This window comes from Narcine bancroftii, chromosome 4 (genome assembly GCF_036971445.1).
Source record: "Narcine bancroftii isolate sNarBan1 chromosome 4, sNarBan1.hap1, whole genome shotgun sequence".
NCBI classification, from domain to species: Eukaryota; Metazoa; Chordata; class Chondrichthyes; order Torpediniformes; family Narcinidae; genus Narcine; species Narcine bancroftii.
Window position 1 is genome coordinate 40834411 of NC_091472.1, and position 25202 is coordinate 40859612.

Here is a 25202-nt window from a genome sequence, read left to right on the forward strand (position 1 = left end):
TACTTCTATCAAATCCCCTCTCAACCTTCTACGCTCCAAAGAATAAAGACCCAATCTGTCCAATCTCTCCCCATACTCCAGATGCTTAAACCCAGGCAACATTCTGGTAAACCTTCTCTGCACTCTCTCCACTCTGTTTATATCCTTCCTATAATTAGGCGACCAGAACTGCACACAGAACTCCAAATTAGGCCGCACCAACGTCTTATACAATCTCAACATCACCTCCCAACTCCTATATTCCATGCAATGATTGATAAAGGCCAGCATACTAAAAGCCTTCTTCACCACCCTATTCACGTGAGTTTCTACCTTCAGAGAACGATGTACCGTCACTCCTAAATCTTTCTGCTCTTCTGTATTCCTCAATGCTCTCCCATTTACCACATATGTCCTATTCTGATTCTTCTTACCAAAATGAAGCACCTCACACTTATCAGCATTAAATTCCATCTGCCATTTTTCAGCCCACTTTTCTAAGCAGCCCAAATCCCTCTGCAATCCTAGAAAACCTTCTTCATTATCCACTATTCCACCTATCTTAGTATCGTCTGCATATTTACTAATCCAATTCACCACCCCATCATCTAGATCATTAATGTATATAACGAACAACAATGGGCCCAATACAGATCCTTGAGGCACACCACTGGTCACCGGCCTCCAACCTGACAGACAATTATCCACTACCACTCTCTGGCCTCTCCCTTTCAGCCAATGTTCAATCCATTTGACTATCTCAAAATTTATACCTAAAGACTGCACCTTCCTAACTAACCTTCCATGTGGTACCTTATCGAAGGCCTTACTGAAGTCCATATAGACAACATCCACTGCGCTACCCTCATCCACATTCCTAGTCACCTCTTCAAAAAATTCAATCAGATTGGTCAAACATGACCTTCCTCCCACAAATCCATGTTGAGTACTCCTGATCAGACCCTGTCTATCCAGATGTTTATAAGTACTATCTCTAAGAATTTTCTCCATTAATTTACCTACCACAGACGTCAAACTTACAGGCCGATAGTTGCCAGGCTTCCTCCTTGAACCCTTTTTAAATAACGGAACCACATGCGCAATGCGCCAATCCTCCGGCACTATCCCCATATCTAATGACATTCGAAAAATTACCGCCAGAGCCTCTGCTATTTCCTCCTTCACTTCTCTCAATGTCCTGGGGAAGATCCCGTCTGGTCCTGGAGACTTATCCACCTTTATATTCTTCAAAAGCCTTAAAACTACACCTTTTGTAATCTCTATATTCCCCATATTTACCCAATTTGCTTTTTTTATCCCACATCTCCCAATATCCTTCTCCTTAGTGAATACCGAAGAAAAGAAACTGTTCAATATCTCCCCCATTTCTCTAGGTTCCACACACAGTTTTCCACTCTGATTTTCTAAGGGACCAATTTTGTCTCTAGCTTTCCTCTTACCATTAACATATTTGTAGAACTCTTTTGGATTTGTTTTCACCCTGCTTGCCATAGTTTTCTCGTACCTTCTTTTAGCTTTCCTAATTCCTCTCTTAAGATTCCTCTTACATTCAATGTATCTTTCAAACATCTCCTTAACTCCATGCTTCTTATATCTAATGTACGCCTCCCTTTTTCTTCGAACCAAGTTTCCAATATTCCTTGAAAACCACGGCTCTCTCAAACCTTTTGCCCCTCCTTTTAACCTAACAGGAACATAAAGCTTTTGCACTCTCAAAATCTGATCTTTAAAAGACTTCCATCTCTCTACTACATCCTGCCCATAAAACAAATTGTCCCAATGCACACCCTGCAAGTCCTTTCGCATCTCCTCAAATCTAGCTTTTCCCCAATCAAAAACCTCAATCCTTGGCCCTGATTTCTCTCTTTCCATAATGACATTGAAGCTGATGGCATTATGATCACTGGACCCGAAGTGCTCGCCAACACTAACCTCCGTCACTTGACCCATCCCATTTGCCAACAGTAGATCTAACACTGCTCCTTCTCTGGTTGGCACCTCTACATATTGTTGTAAAAAACTATCTTGCACACATTTCACAAACTCTAACCCATCCATTCCTTTCACAGAATGTGTTTCCCAATCTATATGTGGAAAATTAAAATCTCCCATAATTACAACCCTGTGCTTATCACAAATATCTACTATCTCCCTACAGATTTGCTCCTCTAGGCCTCGGTCCCCTCCGGGTGGTCTATAATACACCCCTACAAGTGTAACCTCTCCTTTCCTACTCCTCAGTTCCACCCAAATAGCCTCCGTGGATGTGCCCTCTAATCTATCCTTCCTAGGCACCGCTGTAATATTTTCCCTGACAAGCAATGCAACCCCACCTCCTCTTGCCCCTCCGACTCTATCACACCTAAAACAACGAAACCCAGGGATATTCAGTTGCCAATCACATCCCTCCTGCAACCATGTCTCACTAATCGCTACCACATCATACTTCCAAGTATCAATCCACACCTTCAGCTCATCCACCTTTTTTACAATACTCCTGGCATTAAAATATATGAATTTCAGGGATTTCCCATTTTTTAATCCCTGTTTTCCCTCATCTTTAAGAACAACATTATTTACTTTTCCTGACAATTGCCCTTCATCTTCTTCCAGAGCATTTCCCTTCTCTATCACCTGCCCATCCATATTCAAATACTTACTACAAACTTTCATTGTTTTCATTCTAACCTTCTCCTTACTGCTCTGTACTATTTTGTTCCCTCCCCCCAACCATTCTAGTTTAAAGGATCCTGAGTAGCCCTAGCAAATACCTCTGCCAGGATTCTGGTCCCCCTGGGATTTAAGTGACCTGCTTAATTTCTCCAGCACTGTGTTTTTACTCTGGGAATATTTCTTTTGAATGGATGCAACAATTGATTGGTTGAAAGGCATATGGGCCAAACGCTGGCAGGTGGAATGAGCGTGAATGGGATATTTTGATCGGTGTAGAGTAGATGGGCTGAATTGATGACTTTGGGTTTTTTTTAAAAAACCCCAAATGATATTAAATCATACAAGTGGCCAAATTTATTTCCAGAAGTGTCAATTGCTTTTATTTTGTGCCATGAGCTGGTGTGGTGGCAAAGGCGGGTTTTCGTTTGAAATGCAATTTCATCCTTAGGGAAGCCACTGGTTTTTTGAACTCAGACCCCAAGTCCTGGAACTCAATTTCGTTGCACACGTGACCATTGGAAGGCTCGTATGGGGCCTTCGTGTACTCACTGGCTCTCTCGGCTTCCTGAAAATGATGCCAGTATCCTTGATTTTGAAGGCCGTTAATGGCTGCCTTTTTGGTCAGGTAGGTTCTTGCTGCCATTTAGACCTTGCTCCACACACCTGAGAGAGAAACCACCGAGCTCAATGGCTGACTCGGCCTCTCTGACTCTCTGCCCGCCCCTCCCTGCCCGCCATTGGCTGCTGGGTTGCCATGGGCCTCCGCACGGGCGCCTTCCAAGTGGCAGGGCGGCGCCGTCAATCACCCGTCGTCATGGAGTTTCCGCCAGCCGGTCGGGGCGGCCGCCTTCCCACCAATCCCCTGCACAAGGTCTCGGTCGCCGTTGGACTGGACGCCGAGGGTGGGAGCGCGAGCGGTCGCTTCCTTCGTGAAGCTATCGGCCGGCTCGGGAGCTGCCCGGGCCGGGGTGGTCGAGCTGGCCTCTCGACGCGCGGCCTTCCCTCCCCCCCCCTCCTCCTCCTCTCCATTAGCCGCAGTTGGAGCCCCGGTTCCCTGAGAAGGGGGACCCCCGCCTCCTTCATTTTTGTTTCCGTTGCCTTGTGGGGCTGAGATGTTCCTGAAAGTGGAGGTTCTGCCAAGGAGCTGAGGTAAGTGAGAGCGACCAGGGCGTGGGCTCGCGAAACCAGGAGGGCATCTCCCGCCGACAAAATCATCCCGGAATAGCTTTGCGTTATTAAAAAAGCGGCTACAAGTCTAAATCCGCACGGCGACAATGCCTGCTTCCATGTCCCGTTCCCTCCCCCCACCAGCAACCGCAGGTACATGGGCGAGCGGAAGACCAGGCCAGTGCCCCTTTGTAGGCTCCTGAGCTCCCCACAGGACACTGGCTTCTGTACGTCCACGGCCGGGCTCACACTTGGCTTCCCAGTCCCCTGGGCCTTTGTAATGTAGATAAATGCACCCATTGTATATGTTGCTTTGAGCAAGACGCGTGCAGTTCTCCCATCCATCCCATCCCATTCCCCCATCCATCCCATCCCATTCCCCCATCCATCCCATCCCATTCCCCCATCCATCCCATCCCATTCCCCCATCCATCCCATCCCATTCCCCCATCCATCCCATCCCATTCCCCCATCCATCCCATCCCATTCCCCCATCCATCCCATCCCATTCCCCCATCCATCCCATCCCATTCCCCCATCCATCCCATCCCATTCCCCCATCCATCCCATCCCATTCCCCCATCCATCCCATCCCATTCCCCCATCCATCCCATCCCATTCCCCCATCCATCCCATCCCATTCCCCCATCCATCCCATCCCATTCCCCCATCCATCCCATCCCATTCCCCCATCCATCCCATCCCATTCCCCCATCCATCCCATCCCATTCCCCCATCCATCCCATCCCATTCCCCCATCCATCCCATCCCATTCCCCCATCCATCCCATCCCATTCCCCCATCCATCCCATCCCATTCCCCCATCCATCCCATCCCATTCCCCCATCCATCCCATCCCATTCCCCCATCCATCCCATCCCATTCCCCCATCCATCCCATCCCATTCCCCCATCCATCCCATCCCATTCCCCCATCCATCCCATCCCATTCCCCCATCCATCCCATCCCATTCCCCCATCCATCCCATCCCATTCCCCCATCCATCCCATCCCATTCCCCCATCCATCCCATCCCATTCCCCCATCCATCCCATCCCATTCCCCCATCCATCCCATCCCATTCCCCCATCCATCCCATCCCATTCCCCCATCCATCCCATCCCATTCCCCCATCCATCCCATCCCATTCCCCCATCCATCCCATCCCATTCCCCCATCCATCCCATCCCATTCCCCCATCCATCCCATCCCATTCCCCCATCCATCCCATCCCATTCCCCCATCCATCCCATCCCATTCCCCCATCCATCCCATCCCATTCCCCCATCCATCCCATCCCATTCCCCCATCCATCCCATCCCATTCCCCCATCCATCCCATCCCATTCCCCCATCCATCCCATCCCATTCCCCCATCCATCCCATCCCATTCCCCCATCCATCCCATCCCATTCCCCCATCCATCCCATCCCATTCCCCCATCCATCCCATCCCATTCCCCCATCCATCCCATTCCCCCATCCATCCCATCCCATTCCCCCATCCATCCCATCCCATTCCCCCATCCATCCCATCCCATTCCCCCATCCATCCCATCCCATTCCCCCATCCATCCCATCCCATTCCCCCATCCATCCCATCCCATTCCCCCATCCATCCCATCCCATTCCCCCATCCATCCCATCCCATTCCCCCATCCATCCCATCCCATCCCCCCATCCATCCCATCCCATCCCCCATCCATCCCATCCCATCCCCCCATCCATCCCATCCCATCCCCCCATCCATCCCATCCCCCCATCCATCCCATCCATCCCATCCCCCCCATCCATCCCATCCATCCCATCCCCCCCATCCATCCCATCCCCCCCTCCATCCCATCCCCCCCTCCATCCCATCCCCCCCTCCATCCCATCCCCCCCTCCATCCCATCCCCCCCTCCATCCCATCCCCCCCTCCATCCCATCCCCCCTCCATCCCATCCCCCCCTCCATCCCATCCCCCCCTCCATCTCATCCCCCCCTCCATCCCATCCCCCCCTCCATCCCATCCCCCCCTCCATCCCATCCCCCCCTCCATCCCATCCCCCCCTCCATCCCATCCCCCCCTCCATCCCATCCCCCCCTCCATCCCATCCCCCCCTCCATCCCATCCCCCCCTCCATCCCATCCCCCCCATCCATCCCACCCCCCCATCCATCCCATCCATCCCATCACCCCCATCCATCCCATCACCCCCATCCATCCCATCACCCCCATCCATCCCATCACCCCCATCCATCCCATCACCCCCATCCATCCCATCCATCCCATCACCCCCATCCATCCCATCACCCCCATCCATCCCATCACCCCCATCCATCCCATCACCCCCATCCATCCCATCACCCCCATCCATCCCATCACCCCCATCCATCCCATCACCCCCATCCATCCCATCACCCCCATCCATCCCATCACCCCCATCCATCCCATCACCCCCATCCATCCCATCACCCCCATCCATCCCATCACCCCCATCCATCCCATCACCCCCATCCATCCCATCACCCCCATCCATCCCATCCCCCCATCCATCCCATCCCCCCATCCATCCCATCCCCCCATCCATCCCATCCCCCCATCCATCCCATCCCCCCATCCATCCCATCCCCCCATCCATCCCATCCCCCCATCCATCCCATCCCCCCCCATCCATCCCATCCCCCCATCCATCCCATCCCCCCATCCATCCCATCCCCCCATCCATCCCATCCCCCCATCCATCCCATCCCCCCATCCATCCCATCCCCCCATCCATCCCATCCCCCCATCCATCCCATCCCCCCATCCATCCCATCCCCCCATCCATCCCATCCCCCCATCCATCCCATCCCCCCATCCATCCCATCCCCCCATCCATCCCATCCCCCCATCCATCCCATCCCCTCATCCATCCCATCCCCCCATCCATCCCATCCCCCCATCCATCCCATCCCCCCATCCATCCCATCCCCCCATCCATCCCATCCCCCCATCCATCCCATCCCCCCATCCCATCCCCCCCATCCATCCCATCCCCCCATCCATCCCATCCCCCCATCCATCCCATCCCCCCATCCATCCCATCCCCCCCATCCATCCCATCCCCCCCATCCATCCCATCCCCCCCATCCCCCCCATCCATCCCATCCCCCCCATCCATCCCATCCATCCCATCCATCCCATCCATCCCATCCATCCCATCCATCCCATCCATCCCATCCATCCCATCCATCCCATCCATCCCATCCATCCCATCCCCCCCATCCATCCCATCCACCCATCCATCCCATCCCCCCCATCCATCCCATCCCCCCATCCATCCCATCCCCCCATCCATCCCATCCCCCCATCCATCCCATCCCCCCATCCATCCCATCCCCCCATCCATCCCATCCCCCCATCCATCCCATCCCCCCATCCATCCCATCCATCCCATCCCCCCATCCATCCCATCCCCCCATCCATCCCATCCCCCCATCCATCCCATCCCCCCATCCATCCCATCCATCCCATCCCCCCATCCATCCCATCCCCCCATCCATCCCATCCCCCCATCCATCCCATCCCCCCATCCATCCCATCCCCCCATCCATCCCATCCCCCCATCCATCCCATCCCCCCATCCATCCCATCCCCCCATCCATCCCATCCCCCCATCCATCCCAACCCCCCATCCATCCCAACCCCCCATCCATCCCAACCCCCCATCCATCCCAACCCCCCATCCATCCCAACCCCCCATCCATCCCAACCCCCCATCCATCCCAATCCCAACCCCCCATCCATCCCAACCCCCCATCCATCCCAACCCCCCATCCATCCCAACCCCCCATCCATCCCAACCCCCCATCCATCCCATCCCCCCATCCATCCCATCCCCCCATCCATCCCATCCCCCCATCCATCCCATCCCCCCATCCATCCCATCCCCCCATCCATCCCATCCCCCCATCCATCCCATCCCCCCATCCATCCCATCCCCCCATCCATCCCATCCCCCCATCCATCCCATCCCCCCATCCATCCCATCCCCCCATCCATCCCATCCCCCCATCCATCCCATCCCCCCATCCATCCCATCCCCCCATCCCTCCCATCCCCCCATCCCTCCCATCCCATCCCCCCCTTCCCATCCCCCCATCCCCCCCTTCCCAGCCCCCCTCCCTTCCCATCCTCCCAGCCCCCCCCTCCCATATTCCCTGGCTGGTGTTACCTGCAACTCATTTATTTAATGCATCTATAAAGCTGTCCATCCCACTCTTGAATGGTGTGCACCCAGTCACGTACACTCAGTCCAATTTTTTTTAATGATGGTAATTATTTAGGATGAAATCTAGCCTTGTACTTTTTGATTGTGGGGTTGGTTTTTTTTTGTCTAAAATATTACAGTACGTTAAGTAAGGCTGCCTTTTGGCTTCTTGACTGACTGTAAGTATGATGGCATGATTCGGGGGATCAATTGGGATACATAGGAGTATGTTCACTTTTCGGTAATTTCAGTTTTTTTAATTGACCAACTTCCTGCTTATTGAATGTTTTATACCTATTGTCTTTGAGTTGCTCTGTGAAAAATCTGATTTGAAACTGTTTCAAGAATTTTGTACTCTCTCAAACCATCCTGAATGTTTTTTAACTCGTGATTTTTGTTTCACTATTGTTTAAATGCTAGTGTTAAGACTTGATTTGATGTGGTATAACTGCAGTTTTGTTATACAATTATAAGGAGACTAATTAAATTAAAATTGTAGTCATCTTTATAAGGAGGCAGATAAATTTCAGCTTATCACCTTGATGTTTGTGGGCAGAATAGAGTTGGAGGAACTCAGCAGGTCAAGCAGTATTTGAAGTCTCCTGTATTTTATGGAAACAATTGTACATTTTTCAGATCTTGCCCAGTTTAGGAAAGGATTTCAATTTAGCTGGCATTCTAATATAAGAAATGAGAGCAGAATTGGGCCACTTGGGTGGCCATTGGGTCTGCTCTGCCGTTTGAATCATGGCTGATGTTGTCTTTCAACCCCATTTTTCTGCCGCCTTCCTATAACCTTTGACAACCTTGCTAATCTGGAATTTATCAACCTCTGATCTACTCAATGACTTGGCCTCCACAACCATCTGGAGAAATGAATTCCATAGATTTACCTCTGGCTGAAGAAATTGCTCATTTCTGTTCTAAAAGGAGGTCTTTTTATTCTGAGACTGCCTTCTGGAATTAGACTCTCCCACTACTGGCAACATTTTTCTGTGTCCATTCTATCCAGTCCTTTAAATATTCAGTATGTTTCAATTAGATCCGCCCCTCATCCTTCTAAACTCCAGCAAGTACAGGCCCAGAGCCATCAAACATTCCACATATATTAACCCTCTCATCCCCAACTCCTCTGGATGCTCCAACTCCAGCACATCCTTCTCTGGATATAGAGCCGAAAACTGGACTCAGAATTCCAAATGTGTGCATCTGACCAATGCCTCATAAAGCATCAGCGTTACATCTTTGCCTTTTAATCTGGTCCTCTTGATATGAATGCTAGTTTTATGTTAGTGTTCGCCACCCCCCCCCCCCCACCAAACCTTGCTACTGACCCAGCCTGCGTCAACCTTCAGAGAATTCTGTAACCCTATTTTCCCAATTCCCCCTGGATCTTTCCTTTCTGAATTTTCTCATGCATTTAGAAAAAAGTCTATTTTATTTCCTCTACCAATGTCAAAGAGCTTCTGCAGTTTCCCTGCTTCCTCAGTACCATCTGCATGTCCACCTGTCTTCCTATCATCCACAAACTTGTCAACAAAGCCATCAATTCCATCATCTGTCATTTTCATAAAATGTGAGAAGTAGGGCATCCAACACTGACCTCTATGAAACAGCCAGAAAGACTCTTTATTCCCACTCCCTTCTGCTAATCAGCCAAAATACTATCCATGGTAGTATTTTTCCCACATTACCATGCACTCCTATCTGATTTAGTAGCCTTATGTAAGAGACCTTGTCAAAGGCCTTTTGAAAATCCAAGCAAGCAGTAACCACTAGCTCTCCTTTGTTTGCCCTATTTGCTACCTCCTCAAACAATTCCAACAGCGTTATCAAGCAAAATCTCCCCTAACGGAAATCATCTATTGGCATATTTAATCTTGTGCTTTCAAGTACCCTGAAAACCTTATCCTTAATGATGGACTCAAGAATCTTGCCTACCATTGAAGTCAGGCTAGCCACCTGCACTTTCCTGACTTAAAGTGGAGAGACATATGTGATTTTTTTTTCACTCTTGCCCCCCCCAGTCATTTGGAACCATTCCCAATTTAGTAATTCTTGATAGATATCTACAAATGTGTTCACAATCCCTTCAACTCCCTCTTTCAGAACCCTGGGGTGTCATCCATTTAGTCCAGATGGCATCCACCGTCAGCAACTTCAAGCTTCCCAAGCCCCTTCTTGGTAATATTGAGTAAACTCACTTCTGCCCCTTCACTCTTGAATTGCTGGTGTCTTTCATGGAGAAGACTGGTGCAAAATACCTAATCACTTTGTCTGCTATTTCTTTACCACTTCTCCAGCATAATTTGACAGCGATGTGATGTCCACTCTTATTTTTGCACTTTATATTTTTGAAAAAATTTTTAGGTATCCTTTTGTTACTGGCTGGCTCACCTTCAGAATCACACTACGACATTATTTTAAGGAACATCACAAAATTTGTTGTTTTGTGGCAGTGCAACAGATACAAATATTTCATATAAATTGCATTTAAGAATAATTAAATTAGTGCAAAAGAAGAGAGGGTGAGGTAATGTCTTTGGTTCATTGTCCATTCAGAAATCTGATGGCAGAGGGGTAGAATCTGTTTTTGTACTGCTGGATGTTCGTCTACAAGCTCCTGAGGGCATGGTGATGGTCCTTGACGATAAAGGCTGCTTTCTTAAGACACCCTCTTGATGGAGTGAAGGCTGGTGCCCATAATGGTGTTGGCTGAGTTTGCTTTTCCTGTGCTGTGCATTGGCACCTCCATACCATTGGTACACCTGTAGAAATTTGCAAGTCTTTGTTGACATACCAAATCTCAAACTCCTCACAAAGTATAACTGCTAGAAAACCTTCATGATTGTATCGACATGGAGCCCCCAGGACAGATCTTCAGAGATGTTGACACCCAGGGGAGTTTGGGATTCTTAAACCTTTCCACTGCTGACCCCTCGATTGAGGACTGGTTTGTGTTCTGATTTTTTTCCCCCTCCTGAAGTCCACAATCAGTTGCTTAGTTTTGCAAACATTGAGTGCAAGGTTGTTGTTGTGACACCACTCAGCTAGCTGATCTATCTCCCTCCTGTATGCTACATCATTGCTACCTGTGATTCTGCTGAGGATTTGTAGATGGCATTTAAATTGTGCCTAGCCACACAGTCATAGATGTAGAGCAGTGGGGAAAGCCTGCATCCTTGAGATACACCTGGGTTGATAGTGAGGAGGAGATGTTGTTTCCGATTCATACTGACTATCGTCTTCTGATGGGGACATCAAGAATTCAGTCACATAATAGGGGTGCAAAGGCCCAGGTTTTGGAGCTTGTTAATCAATACTTAAAATATGATGGTGTTGAAAGCTGACCCGTAGTTGAAGAGTAGCCTGATGTATATGTTGCTGTTGTCTAGGTGATCCACAGCTGAGTGGAGAGCCAGTAAGATTGCAACTGCTATGGAGCAATTGTGGCAGTAGGCAAATTGCAATGGGTCCAGGTGTCTTGGAAATGAATTAATTCTAGACATTACCACTCACTCAAAGCATTTAGGTGAATTTAAGTGATAGTCTTTGATGCATCTTGCTGTGCTCTGTGCGCCAGTAGGATGCCCTTTTGACGCAGGTGGGAACCTCCAACTGCAGAAATAAGAAATTGAAAATATCCATGAGCACTCCAGCTAGTTGGTTGGCACAGACTTTTTGTACCCTGCCAGGTACTACCCCCAGAGCCTGATGCCATTTTTATCTTTTCTCCCCTTGTTTTTTTTAGTTGGCTTGTGTTGGTTTCCCACTAATTTTTATATATACCCTCTCTTGCTTTAATGCTTTCTTTGACTTCAGCCATGATTGTCTGACCCTCCTCCCTTAGAATGTTTCTTTCTGGTGATGAATCTATCCTGTATCTTCTTATTTGTTCTCAGAAGCTCCTGCTGTTGAACCATTGCTTAAACACCATCTTCCCTGACTTTGGCCTGCTCCTCTCTTGTGCCACTGTCACCTTTGTTCAATTGTTACACTGACACATCTGACTTTAGTTTCTCCCTTCAAACTTAAAGTGAATTCCTTCATGTTACCCCCACTTTTAATGGGTTCATTTACCTTAAGGTCCCTAACAAGTCTGGTTTAATGGCACAGTACCAAATTCAGAATTCTTTCCCCTGCAGTTCTAAAAAGGCATCTCTTTGGCATTCCACAAATTTCTTGCAATCTAGAGCCAACCTGATTTTCCTAGTCTAACTAGATGATGAATTCTCCCTTGACCAATAACATTGCCTTTCTTTCATGACTTTCTAGCTCTTTTTATAATTTGCACCCCATATCCTGGCCTATATGTAATTTCCATCAGGGTTTTTTTTACCCTTCCAACTTTCCAATTCTATCCATGCCCTCTGATCCTAGAGTTGCTTCTTGCTAAGGGTTTGATTTCATTTTTTAAACTAAGAGAGCCACCCATCCCCTCTGTTCACTTTCCTGCTTTTTTAAAAAAATGGGATATGATATTTTAAGCTCCCAGCCATGTCCCTCCTCCAATGTCTCCATTGCCAACATCATTGTATCTGTTCATTTGTAACTGTGCTAAAAGCTCGTTTACCTTGTTTCATACACCGCGTGTATTCAGATACAACTCATTCAGTTCTGTGCTAGGCACGCTTGAATTTGTCTCCAGCCCTTTTCACATTGGCTAACCTTTGGTAGAGGTTTACCCATCAGTTCAAAATAGTGATTTTTAAAAAAAATAAATAAATAAAGAAATTTTTCCCCCCTCTCTCCCATTCACAATGTTAATTGGTTCTCTGCGCCCTTTCACACTCAACACCTGGCATCGCAGAGCGAAGGGATGCCTATCCTCCAGCGGCGACGTCCTGCATACCCCCTATCCCTTTCACACTGACCTAACTGGTACACTAAGTTAAAACTAATCAGCGATGATGCACCCTCTCTAGGCAATTCATCCATGGGACGATCTGATTCCTCCGTGCCTGTTTGTGAACATTCACACTGGCACGTTAATCGGAGATTGGCAATAATTACTGGGTTCAAGTACCATGTTGCTTGAATTTAAATTCTTATCCTTTTCTAAACTTTCTATTCAATTTTTTTTAATTCTGGAGACTTCAATAACCTGTTCTGTACTTTCCTCCCCTTTAGCTTTATTCATATTTTTCCATTTGTTTGCACACTTCTGGGCCAAAGGAAGTATGGCCATTCCAAACTATAGATAGCAATAAAAAATTTTAAAATGGTCAGTGAGACTAGTTGAAGGTTAATAGTGATGGAAGCCAATGGGATAAATTTCTGTTCTTTGCATAATGCCATAGGACCTTTGTATTTTCCAAGAGGTGTTAGATTTGCTTCTCATTAACATTTTGTTCAGTCGATTCACTCTTTCTGGTTGAGCTGAAATGCTGGTCTGAATTGTATGCTCAAATCTTGGGAATAGAATTTTAACCCTGACTTTGATTCTTATGATCATTTAGCCAAAGCTTGATGTTTAATTTAGAAATGCAGCATGGTAACAGACTCTTCCGGCTCACAAGCCCATGCTGTCCAAATACCCCAAATGACCTGTCATCTCTGTACCATGTAGGCCTGGGGGGAAAGTACAAGCTCCTTACAGACAGTGCTAGTTTTGAACCAGGTTTGCTGGAGTTTTAATAACATTGCACTAACAGCTAAGCTAACTGCTGCCCATAGAGTTGAAGAGTGGTCTCGTTCCCATTTTTGTTTGAATGAAGACTTGAAGATTTACAGTAATTGAGTCTGAGAATGTTAATGGAATCTCTGCAGACTACCTCACTGCACTCACTTGGGGGAGGTAAAAAGTTCCTATCTTGAAATTGGGCCACCTTCATGATTGTTTTGAATTCTTAAGGACATTTGATGCATTTCTTTCACTAAATTCTACAATAATTGTAACCAGCATTTTGTGACGAGAACCAGTGTAAATATCCCTAAATCCTTGGAGATTCCAGGAAAAAAAATCTAATTTTAGGAGCCTTTCTGCATGAAATGGCCCTAATTCCATGTGCTTTCATTTGATATTGAAAATGCCTTTTATTGTGGTGTAGTATCTGAAATTGCATTAGACAAACTTTTCAAATCTGTTGAGGTTCAGGATAGATGAAGTCAAATTCAATTATTGTTGGTTATTGGGAGGTATATCATCACAAAAAGATTAATCCTGTACTTTATCTGCATACAGGCAAATATTTAAGCTGCTGTATGACTACACTTATTATCAGTGAATTGCAATTATAAATGAGGTGAATACACAGGCTAGGATTCTAATTATAGTGACCCTATTTAAGATGAACTCATTCAGCATTGACCTGGAATTGATTGAGTCTTTACTGCCCATGGCCTGCAACTGCATTTCCTCTCTTCTCTGGTAGAAGTTAATTTATTCTAACATTTGCATTTTAGACACTGAAGGATGAAGAACCTCATGAAAGTATCTGGTAAATACTGAAATTAGTTAACAATATGTATCTAATTTTTTTATTCATGTGGACAACCTTGACCAGACAGCATTCATTGAGATTTCTTTGATTGAACATCTTGTTCATTTTGATATTGGAGGCTGTTGCAAAGCTTAAGATAGTGTTAAAATAAGCTAACCAAGTTAATATAATTGGACACCTGTAATGATGCAAAGTATAACAGCAAGAATTTTTAAAAAGCTCGCTGGCTCCCAAAGCTTTGATATTCTCAACCACTTTGCAAGTATCGCACAAAATATGGCTGAAGGTAATTAGTGAACCTTGATCCATAGTAAACTGTCATGAAGAGCATTGGGTTAATGACACATTGTACGTGTTGTTCCTTTGAGTGAGAGATTAGGCAGGATATTGAATATAACATCCCAGCCTTCAAAATGAGGGTAGGGGGTCTTTAAATTGCTTTCATCTGAAAGGCACTAGTTTGGATGTTGCAGTACTCACTCCATAATGCATTTTGGTATCAAATTTTGGTGTTTGTTTGAGGAATTGGAATAAAAATTATAATTTACTATGGTGAGTGTAGTTTTTTGGATAATGAATGGCTTGCATTATGTGGCCAAATATACTATTGAAAGGCTGAGGTGGTGGTCAGAATTATTTTTGGAAATGGTCTCTAACACCTGTTTAGCCACGTTACTTGTTGCTTGATATTTTGCATATTTGTTCATGGTGTGTTGAGTTTGGTACTTACTGTTGATTGCAAATTACTCTTGAACTGGGATCATTTCAGAGGACAGTCAAGTGTCAAACCTTTTGGCGTTTGGAGTTGCATGTAGGCAATGACAAATTTCAGGATGGGTTTTGCAATATAGTACTTTTGTGGTTATTATTACTGAAACTAATTAGAAATTTATATTGCCCTACCACTTTGTGGTGTAAACCCATCTTCCGAGATCAGTAGTCCAGGACATTGACTTCTGGTTGATTAACATCCATTTTGTTAACTAAACCCATCCTTTTCTCCTCCTTTCAGCTGATATCAAAAAAAGTATATGCAAAATCTTCGTGGTCCAGTGTTATGGAATGAATGGCTTTGTTGCGAAGTTTACAGATGATATGCAGGTAGGTGGAGGAGCGGGTGGTGAGGGAACATGGGAGGCTGCAGAAGGAGAGTCAGATCAGGAGAATGGGCAGAGAAATGACAAATGAAATACAATGTTGGAAAGTGTACTGTCCTGTACTTCAGTAGAGGAAAAATAAATGGCGGAGTATTTTCTAATGGGGAGAAAATTGAAAATACCCAGACCTAGGAGTCCTTGTGTTGGATAACCTGAAAGAAAACTGGCAGGTTGAGTTGGTGGTGAAGAGGTCAATGCTGGCATTCATTTCAAGGGGAATAGAAAACAAGAACAGAATGTGATGAGGCTTTATAAGGCATGGGTGAGACCCAACTTGGAGTATTGTGAGCAATTCCGGGCTGCTCATTTAAGAAAAGATGTGGTGAGGTTGGAGAAGGTTCAGAGGAGGTTCACAAGGATGATTTTTGGAAATGAAAGGGTTATCATATGAGGAGTGTTTCACAATTCTTGGTTTGTCCTCATTGGAATTTAGGAGAATAGAAACATAGAAGATAGGAGCAGAAGTAGGTCATTCGACCCTTCGAGCCTGCTCCGCCATTCAACAAGATCATGGCTGATCTTAAAGTTCAGTACCCCGTCCCCGCCTTCTCTCCGTAACCTTTAATACCCTTATACTGAAGAAATAGATCAAATTCCTTCTTAAATATATTTAATGAACCTTCCTCTACTGCCCTCTGTGGCAATGAATTCCACAGATTCACCACCCTCTGGGTAAAGAAATTCCTCCTCATCTCGGTCATAAGTGGTTTGCCTATTATCCTCAAACCATGGCCCCGGGTTCTGGATTTTCGCAACATTGGAAACATCCCATCTGCTTCCGTTCTGTCCAGTCCTGCCAGAATTTTATATGTCTCTGAGATTCCCCTCTCAATCTTCTAAACTCCAGGGAGTACAATCCCAATTTGCACAATCTTTCCTCATAAGTCATTCCTGCCATTCCAGGTATCAGCCTGGTGAATCGCCTCTGCACTCCCTCCATTGCAAGATCATCCTTCCTTAGATAAGGTGACCAAAACTGCACACAATACTCCAGGTGGGGTCTCACCAAGGCCCTGTACAGCTGCAGTAAGGTATCCTTGTTCCTATACTCAAACCCTCTTGATATGAAGGCCAACATACCATTTGCCTTTTTAACTGCCTGCTGTACCTGCATGCTCGCCTTCAGAGACTGATGTACAAGTACCCCTAGGTCTCTCTGCACTTCCCCATCTCTTAATCTATTGCCATTCAAATAGTAATCTGCCCTCCAGTTTGTATTACCAAAGTGGATAACCTCACATTTATCCTCATTGTAGTGCATTTGCCATGTATCTGCCCAGTCCCTCAATTTATCCAAATTACACTGGAGCTTCCTGACCCCCTCTTCCGTGCACACAACCCCTCCTAGCTTAGTGTCATCTGCAAATTTGGAGATATTACATCCAATCCCCTCATCCAGATCATTAATGTAAATTGTGAACAGCTGGGGTCCCAGTACAGATCCCTGTGGTACCCCACAGGTCACCGCCTGCCACTCAGAAAACGAGCCATTTATCCCAACTCTCTGTCTTCTACCTGCCAGCCAGTTCTCAATCCACATCAATACTTTGCCCCCAATCCCATGAGCCTTGATTTTGGAAGCCAGTCATTTATGCGGGACCTTATCGAAGGTCTTTTGGAAGTCCAGGTACACCACATCCACTGGCTCCTGTCACCATCTCAAAGAATTCCAATAGATTTGTCAAGCACGATTTACCTTTTGTAAATCCATGTTGACTCCGTCCGATCCCTTCTCTGCTAGTCATATGCTCCGCTATTACATCCTTAGTAATGGATTCCATCATTTTGCCCACTACTGATGTAAGGCTCACCGGCCGATAATTTCCCACTTTTTCTCTATCCCCCTTTTTAAATAGTGGGGTAACATTAGCTACCCTCCAATCCATGGGTACTGATCCTGAGTCTATCGATTTCTGGAAAATAATTCTTAAAGCATCTACTATCTGAATGGCCACTTCCTTGAGTACCCTAGGATGTAGATTATCAGGCCCTTGGGATTTATCTGCCTTCAATCCCATCAATTTCCCCAAGACCATGTCCTTAGAGATACTGATTTCTTTCAGTTCCTCCCTTGCATTAGTCTCTATGTTTCCCAACATCCTTGGGAGGTTATTTGTATCCTCTCTTGTAAAAACAGAACTAAAGTAAGAATTTAATTGGTCTGCCATTTCCTTATTCCCCATTATATATTCCCCTGATTCCGACTGCAAAGGACCTACTCTGGATTTCACCAATCTTTTCCTCTTGACATATTTACAAAGCTTTTGCAGTCGGTTTTTATATTTGCCGCAAGCTTACTTTCGTAATTTATTTTTGCTCTCTTGATTAATCCCTTTGTCCTCCTTTGCTGCATTTTGAACTCCTCCCAGTCTTCAGTTGCGGTACTTTTTTTGGCCAATTGATATGCTCTCTCTTTGGACCCAATGCTGTCTCTAATTTCCCTTGTTATCCATGGTTGAGTCACCTTTTTTGGTTTATTTTTATGCCAAACCGGTATAACGATTTTTGCAATTTCTCCATTAGATCTGTGAATGCTTTCCATTGTCTATCCACAGTCAACTCCCCCATAAACACCACCCAATCAATCTTACTCAACTCCGGTCTCATACCATCATAATTCCCTTTATTTAAATTCAGGACCTTAGTCTCGGTTTTAATTTCATCACTCTCCATGTCGAATGAGAATTCGATCATATTGTGATCGCTCCTACCCAAAGGGCCTCGCACAACAAGATTGCTGATTAGCCCCTTATCATTGCATAATACCCAATCTAAAATGGCCTGCTCCCGAGTTGGTTCCTCGACATATTGGTCTAGATAACCGTCCCGTAAACAATCAAGGAATTCCTCCTATCTGTATTTTTACCAATTTGACTAGCCCAATCTATATGCAAATTAAAGTCTCCCATGATGACAGCTGTTCCCTTATTGCATGCTTTTCTAATTTCTCTTTTAATGCCTTCCCTCACCTCTACACTACTATTTGGAGACCTATATACCACCCCCACTAACGTTTTCCGCTCCTTGCTATTCCTCAGTTCTACCCATATAGATTCCGCATCTTCCGAGTTGATATCCTTTCTGTCAATCGTGTCGGTCCCTTCTCTCACCATCAATACTACCCCACCCCCTTTTCTTTCTTGCCGATTCCTCCTAAATATCGTATACCCCGGGATGTTAAGTTCCCAGACTTGCCCACCCTGCAGCCATGTTTCTGTAATCCCAATCAAATCATATTTGTTTATCTCAATTTCCACAGCTAATTCATCAATGAGTGGTCTCATTGAAACATTTCATATATTGAAAGGCATGTATAGAATAGATGTAGAAAGGTTATTTCCTATGGTGGAAGAGTCCAGGACAATAGGACACAACTTCAAGATTAGAGGATGTCTGCTTAGAACAAAGAAACAGGAATTTCTTCAGCCAGAGGGTGGTAAATCTGTTGAATTAGTTGCCACAGGTGGTTGTGAGACCAGGTCATTGGGTGTATTTAAGGGAGATATAGGTTTTTGATTAACCAGGACATCAAAGGTTATAGGGAGAAGGATGGGCAGTGGGACTGAGTGCGGAAAATGGATCAACTCATGATTGAATGGCAGAGCAGAATCAATGGGTCTGATTAGTCTACTTCAGTTCCTATGTCTTATGGTCCTAACATCTGCAAGGGTGGGGGTGGCATGGTTAGTGCAACACTATTACAGTACCAGTGACCTGGTTTGAATTCAGCACTGTCTGTCAGGAATTTGCATGTTCTCCATGTGACCTGTGTGGGTTTCATCTAGGTGCTCTGGTTTCCTTCCACCTTCCAAAAAAAGTACAGGATTTGTCAGTTAATTTGGTGTTTTGGGTGGCACAGGCTCATGGGCTAGGAGGGGTTGTCACCGTGCTCTATGAATTAAAAATGTGAGAGGTATATCAGAGGTGTGGTGGAATACTATTGACTTGACTGGATGAGTGGAGTTCTGACAACTAAAGCTGTACTCCTTCCAGGAAATCAATTGTTGCTTGACAGGCAGCCAAAAAAAGCTAAATCAAATTCTGCAGGTGATCCATCCCAAAATGTTGACCATTCTTCCATTGATGCAGTTTGACCTGCTGACTTCCTCCAGTAGAATATGTTTTTGCTCCAGCATCTGCAGTTTCCTGTCTTTTCATTTGGATTTCTGGAAGAGGAGAATATGCCCATTCTTTCCTGTGAGGCAGATCTTCCTGCATTGAATTTAACATTCTTTAAATCCTTTTGTCTCTGCACTTTCATATTGACAAGATAACCTGGTTTACAGCTTGTATCCATTTTCATCTTGGTTTTGCCTTTTGAGAGATAACCTCCCTTCCTATCCAACCTAGAGCTGAAGTTTATTTTCCCTCTTGGTGCCAAAAAAGGTCTTCAAACCAAAATGTTGACCATTTCTCTTCCCATGTAGCAAAATCTGTTGAATATTTCCAACACTTTGTTTTTCATGTAGCTTCTTTATGACTTGTTACTGGTAACAGGAATTTAAGTGTTTTCAACATTTGGAATATTGTTGCTAGAACTATGAAGTCACAAGATGGAAACAAAAGTAGTACCAGGCATTTAATCCATAATCTGTGGCCTAAATGAGCTGTGTCATTGATTCCCTTTTTGTCCGGCTTTGCTAAATTTGAACTGAAGGACCTAATACACTTCCACCTACATTATGCTGCATGTACAATTTCAAGATAAAAGTTCTATTATTTTTGGCAATTCAATAATTTTAGAAAAATTATTCTGTAGCAATGGTCCTTTTTACACTTGCATCCCAGTAAATCGGCCATTCAGTGTCCTGGTTAGGAATGGCAGTTTTGCTGTTCACACTTGGCCGCACTTAACTGGGACACTGCATGCATTCATACTCACCATGAGCCATCCCTGGGGATAGGAGTGTTCTACCTTCTACTGGCGATGTCATGATGCATCGAGCGATGGTGGATCAATGTATTATGATCTTGTATTTAAATAAAATTAATTATAACATAATTAAGCTTTGTGTACAGCACAGTATGAGCCCTTCAGCCCCTGTTGTTGTTGTGCTGGCCTGTATGGGTCTGTGGGAAAGTGCTAGCAATAAATAGCAGACAATTTTTAAACAGCATGGGAGAATTGGTAGTGCTATTGCGCACAATTTACAAGGACCATGGTGGGGGAAGCGATGGCGGACCTGCCCTCCCAGAATTCTGTGTGGCAGAGAAAGGGCTGTATGCACAGCTGCATGCACGGAGCACTCCAGGAAGAGTTTCTCTGCTGCACCATTGCTTTTTCCCTCCGTCTTTATAAATTTGCGCTACCAACTTTCCCTTGCTGTTTATAAATTGTCTGCTATTGCTATTTATTGCTAGCACTTCTCTCTCTCCCTCCTTTCCCCCCCTTCCCCACCCCCCACTGCAACTTTCCTATGGCAAAGTTTATACCTTCATTTTAAATATTTTTTCCTTTACGTCCCTGAACTCCTGCAAAAACGTGCATCATTTCAGTCCTAGAATGCAATTCACATTTTCACACTCTGCTAATCTACACCCCAGAGTCGGGAGATACTGGGGATTGCAGTAGGGGTTGAGGTCGTCTATCCCTGGCGTGAAATTACGTCATTTCGTGACATTGTTCAGATGAAGTTGCTTTCATACTTGACCCTTAACCAGTCAATTTGTTGTTAATTCCTGGGACAAGGTGCCAGTGTGAAAGGGGCTGTGAACGTTTACTACATTGTGTCAATGTGCTACAGCTGAGGTAAGAATAAATCACTTGAATGAAGTGTTATGAAGTCGAACTACCAGTGGTTTAAACAAGACTATGTAAAATCAAGTTTAGTTGCATTACAATAGCTGATGGTCAAAATATTAGCCACATCTTCAACAATATTAAGTCAACAGCAGAGAGGAGAATGAAAGGCTTGTACAGTGGTGCAATAGCAACAGCCAGGGTTTCTATGTAGACAAGACAAACAATGTGATGGTGGACTTCAGGAGGATGATTGACCATTCCACGATATATCAATGGCTCCATCATCGAGAGTGGAGAGCACAAAGTTCCTTGGTGTCCATTTAAAGCACAACCTATCCTTGACCCATAGCACCTTATTAGTCAGTAAGATGCAACAGCTCCTGCACTCCTCAGGAGGGTGAGATGGGCAAGGCTATTGGCCACCATTCTAATAATATTCTACAGGGACTCAATGGAGAGTGTCCTGGCTGGCTGGATCATATTGTGGCATAATAACTGCAAAACATCAGATTGGAGGTCTGTCAGAGGATGACTAAAACTGCTGAGAAGATCACTGATGTCTCCTTTCCCTTTATTGATAATATCTGCAGGGAGCAGTGCTTAGAGGGCTCATGGAATCATTGAGGACTCTTACTATGCAGCCCGCAGTGTCTTTAAGACATTACTTTCAAGGAAGAGGTACATGAACATAAAAACCAAGACTGCCAGACTGGGAAACAGCTTCTTCCTGCAGACATTGAGGCTGTTCAATCCAATAAACCCACACATTATTTTTGTATACATTTATTTGAGATCACTATGTATATATGTTTGTGTGCAAGATGTACTGTTTATGTGTGCACTATGATGTGGAATGCACTGTTTCGTCAGCTTGTATATGTACTGTTATGAGCCCAGAGGGAAACACAGCAGAAATTCACCAAGACAAATGGTCACTAAACAAAAGTTGCTTTTAATTATCTTTAAACATGAAAACAGGATCAAACTTTAACTTATTACTATTAACTTAACCCCCCTTCTAATTCTAAGCGCAAGAGTATGTAATGTGTACATAAGTTCAAAAAAAGTTCTTTGTTTCACAGTCCAATCTCATTTCTCACTCCTCAAAGTTCACTGGTATCAGGCAATTCTTATACTGTGCACAGAATTTAACAAAGGTTACCACTCAGGAAGGTTCGTCTCAGTTTTCATAGAGAGATTTGTTGCTCATTGGACACCCACAACTGATTCCTTCTGATCAGCCACTTCAGTGTCTTGCCGAAGAAACTTGCCGCATCAGGGTTTTCCAAATGATAACCTCTTTCTTTCAGGTCACCACAGAGTTCGTTTTCTATTTCCCTTATTTCAAGGGAAATATTATATAGCCAGAATCTCCTCTTGAATGGACCACAAGGGCTTTGACCAGGCTGAACTAAGAACTCACAACCTGACTTCAAAATAGGGCTTTTTCCACAAGCTTGACAGTTTGCAATGTTCCTTCTCTCTGTCTCTTTCGGCCATTTCAGATAACACAAAAGTTGAGATATAAAGGCGGAGAAACTCTGCCAAAACGCTTGATCGCTTACCTTTCTGAATGCGGAAGCAGTCTCAAAGCCATATATTCCAACCTCTCTCCTCGAGGGATAATCTCTGCAGCACAGCCCTCCGCCGACCAATCTGAATGTACAGCCGCGCTAAGTGGCTGTTTAGGGGTGGGCTGATGATGCAGTCACCCCGCAAGCCCATCTCATCTCCCCACTCCCTCCAAGTCAGGTGGCGGGGAGTCCTCAGGGCAGCGGAGCTGTCAGCAGGGACCGTCGGGGCAGCCACTCTGGGCCGCTTCGGCCTTCAGGCTGCTCTCTGCGGATCAAAACGTGGCAGAGCAATGGCTGTCTTCCTTACCCATAATTCCCCACACAGCTGGAACTGTTCTGGGAACCATGGAACGGTTTTAGCTGCGTGGGGGAATTATGGGTAGGGTAGACTTCCATTGCTCTGCCGCATATTTATGACAGGTGGCGCTACGGCACCAGTTGCTCCAACTATGCCGGATCCGGAGGGTGCTATGAGGTGCCTCAGGATATGAATGGAACACTGGAGCAGCCTTTTAGGGCTGCTGTCTGAAATGTAAGTTCCCATTTTTCCATCCGCTCGGTAGCTGGTCTCAAGATGGAGGCCCAACATGAAATGGCCTGCTTCCCCGCACATGAAATGGCCTGCTCCCCCGCACTCTCTCTGAGAAAACCATATGGCCCTCTTAGAACAGCAAACTGTGCTCAGACTGCGGCTCCAGACCTAATCTTCGGAGTTCATTCATCTGTTGCTTTCCAAAACAATAATCTATTACTCCACAGCATGTCCAATTAACACCGACTTGTGAAGTCCTTATAAACTTTCTTCAAAGTTTCTCCAAAGGCACTTGGAGCTTGGTCTGTCTGGCTTGAGCAGAACTCTGGCATTTTAAATGAGATTTGTTTTGAAGGGTTTGTATCTTTATGTGGCCTAAACTTAAAAAAAAAACTGCCACAATTTATCTCTTAAAACCTATCTATGTGCAACATAAAATATAACAATTGAGGTTGTATTTGTACAATCAGATGTCAATGAACTTGAAAGTCCCACCGAAAGGAATGTTAAACCCCCTATTCTTTACCACACTAGAACAGGAGAACCTCAGCCTATTACGATATTTGATGTTTGCGCACTTTAGTTCTATGCATTAGTTTGATGTAAACACACATCAGATCAGCATGTGGATTGTATTCATTACTTTTTCCCCATCACCCTTCCTCCAGAGACTGTATTAAGAACATTGAAATGTCAGAGCAGCTTGCACCTGATGAGCACATTGTTCCCTACCAAGTGGAAATGCAGTTCTTGTTTCTCATTTTTGAGTTACCTTGGCTCTCTGCTCCAGCCAGTCCTTGGCTCCTCTAAACTGGGCCCTCCATAAGCATGCCTCAAACACTTCAGGAGTGCACTATTTAATGAGGAAATAATGGCAATGTAAGAGCATGTTGAAAATTATTGCAACGATTAATGTAGAAAAATTGTTTCAATTGTGTTTAACTATATGAATAAAGTACATTTTTGAAATGAAATGCCAAAATATTATTGCACTTTTCTCATCTATTTCTCTACATCTTTTTTGCACTCAGATTGTAGTGCTGAATTCTTTTTAAGCAGGCTTCAGTTTCATACCCTTGACCTGCACTAATATGGTTAAATAATGTAGCCGATATGTAGCTGGAGTGGCCTCTTCGGGGCTCAAGCCAGCTCAGCGTTGATATGGAGACCTTTCTGTTGCCCATGCTGTGGGATCATTCTCTCCATGCTAATGACAGGTCCAAAGGAATGACGAAAGTCAATACAGTTTGGTGCCAGCAGCATCGCAGGAGTTGCCGTGTTGGTGCTGGGTACAGCAGTCAGCCACCTTCAGAACTCCGACTGGATTTTTCCTTTGGTTTACTCCCAAAGCCTTTCCTGTAAGTGGGTATAGCCACAAGGCAGCGGAGGTTTGAAATCTGAGTTTTCCCTCTCTGATGAGTTACCATCTGAGGTTAATGAGCCCCATCTATACAGAGCAACTGGTTTCAAGGTGCCAGTGGCCTACCTTTGCCCCTTCTGTCAGTGAGAACAGCTCCACCAGGCATAAGAACTATGCTACAAGTGAAGGCAGGAGTTGGAATTGGTTGTCAGAAGCTGTTTGAGTTACACGCCATGAAGAGCATTTGTGTATTAGTGGGAGTTTGTCCTCGCTACTACCCTTTGGCTATAACAACCTTTAGAGGCCGGACTGTGTATAATGC

The 25202-nt window shown here is 45.5% G+C and overlaps 1 protein-coding gene across 4 annotated transcripts in view; it reads left to right on the forward strand.

Annotated features, from left to right (window-relative positions):
* The first annotated feature begins 3493 nt into the window (after positions 1-3493).
* LOC138760488 (suppressor of cytokine signaling 5-like) overlaps positions 3494-25202 on the forward strand; it is a 45613-nt gene continuing 23904 nt past the window's right edge. Inside the window, exons 1-3 of one of the 4 annotated variants that reach the window (XR_011355650.1) lie at positions 3494-3822; positions 15527-15615; positions 22005-24494. The gene's annotated coding sequence lies outside the window, so the exon portion shown is untranslated. Of the gene's footprint in view, positions 3823-14476; positions 14512-15526; positions 15616-22004; positions 24495-25202 lie in introns of those variants that run through there. The other 3 variants (XM_069931115.1, XM_069931114.1, XM_069931116.1) reach the window with 3 other exon arrangements.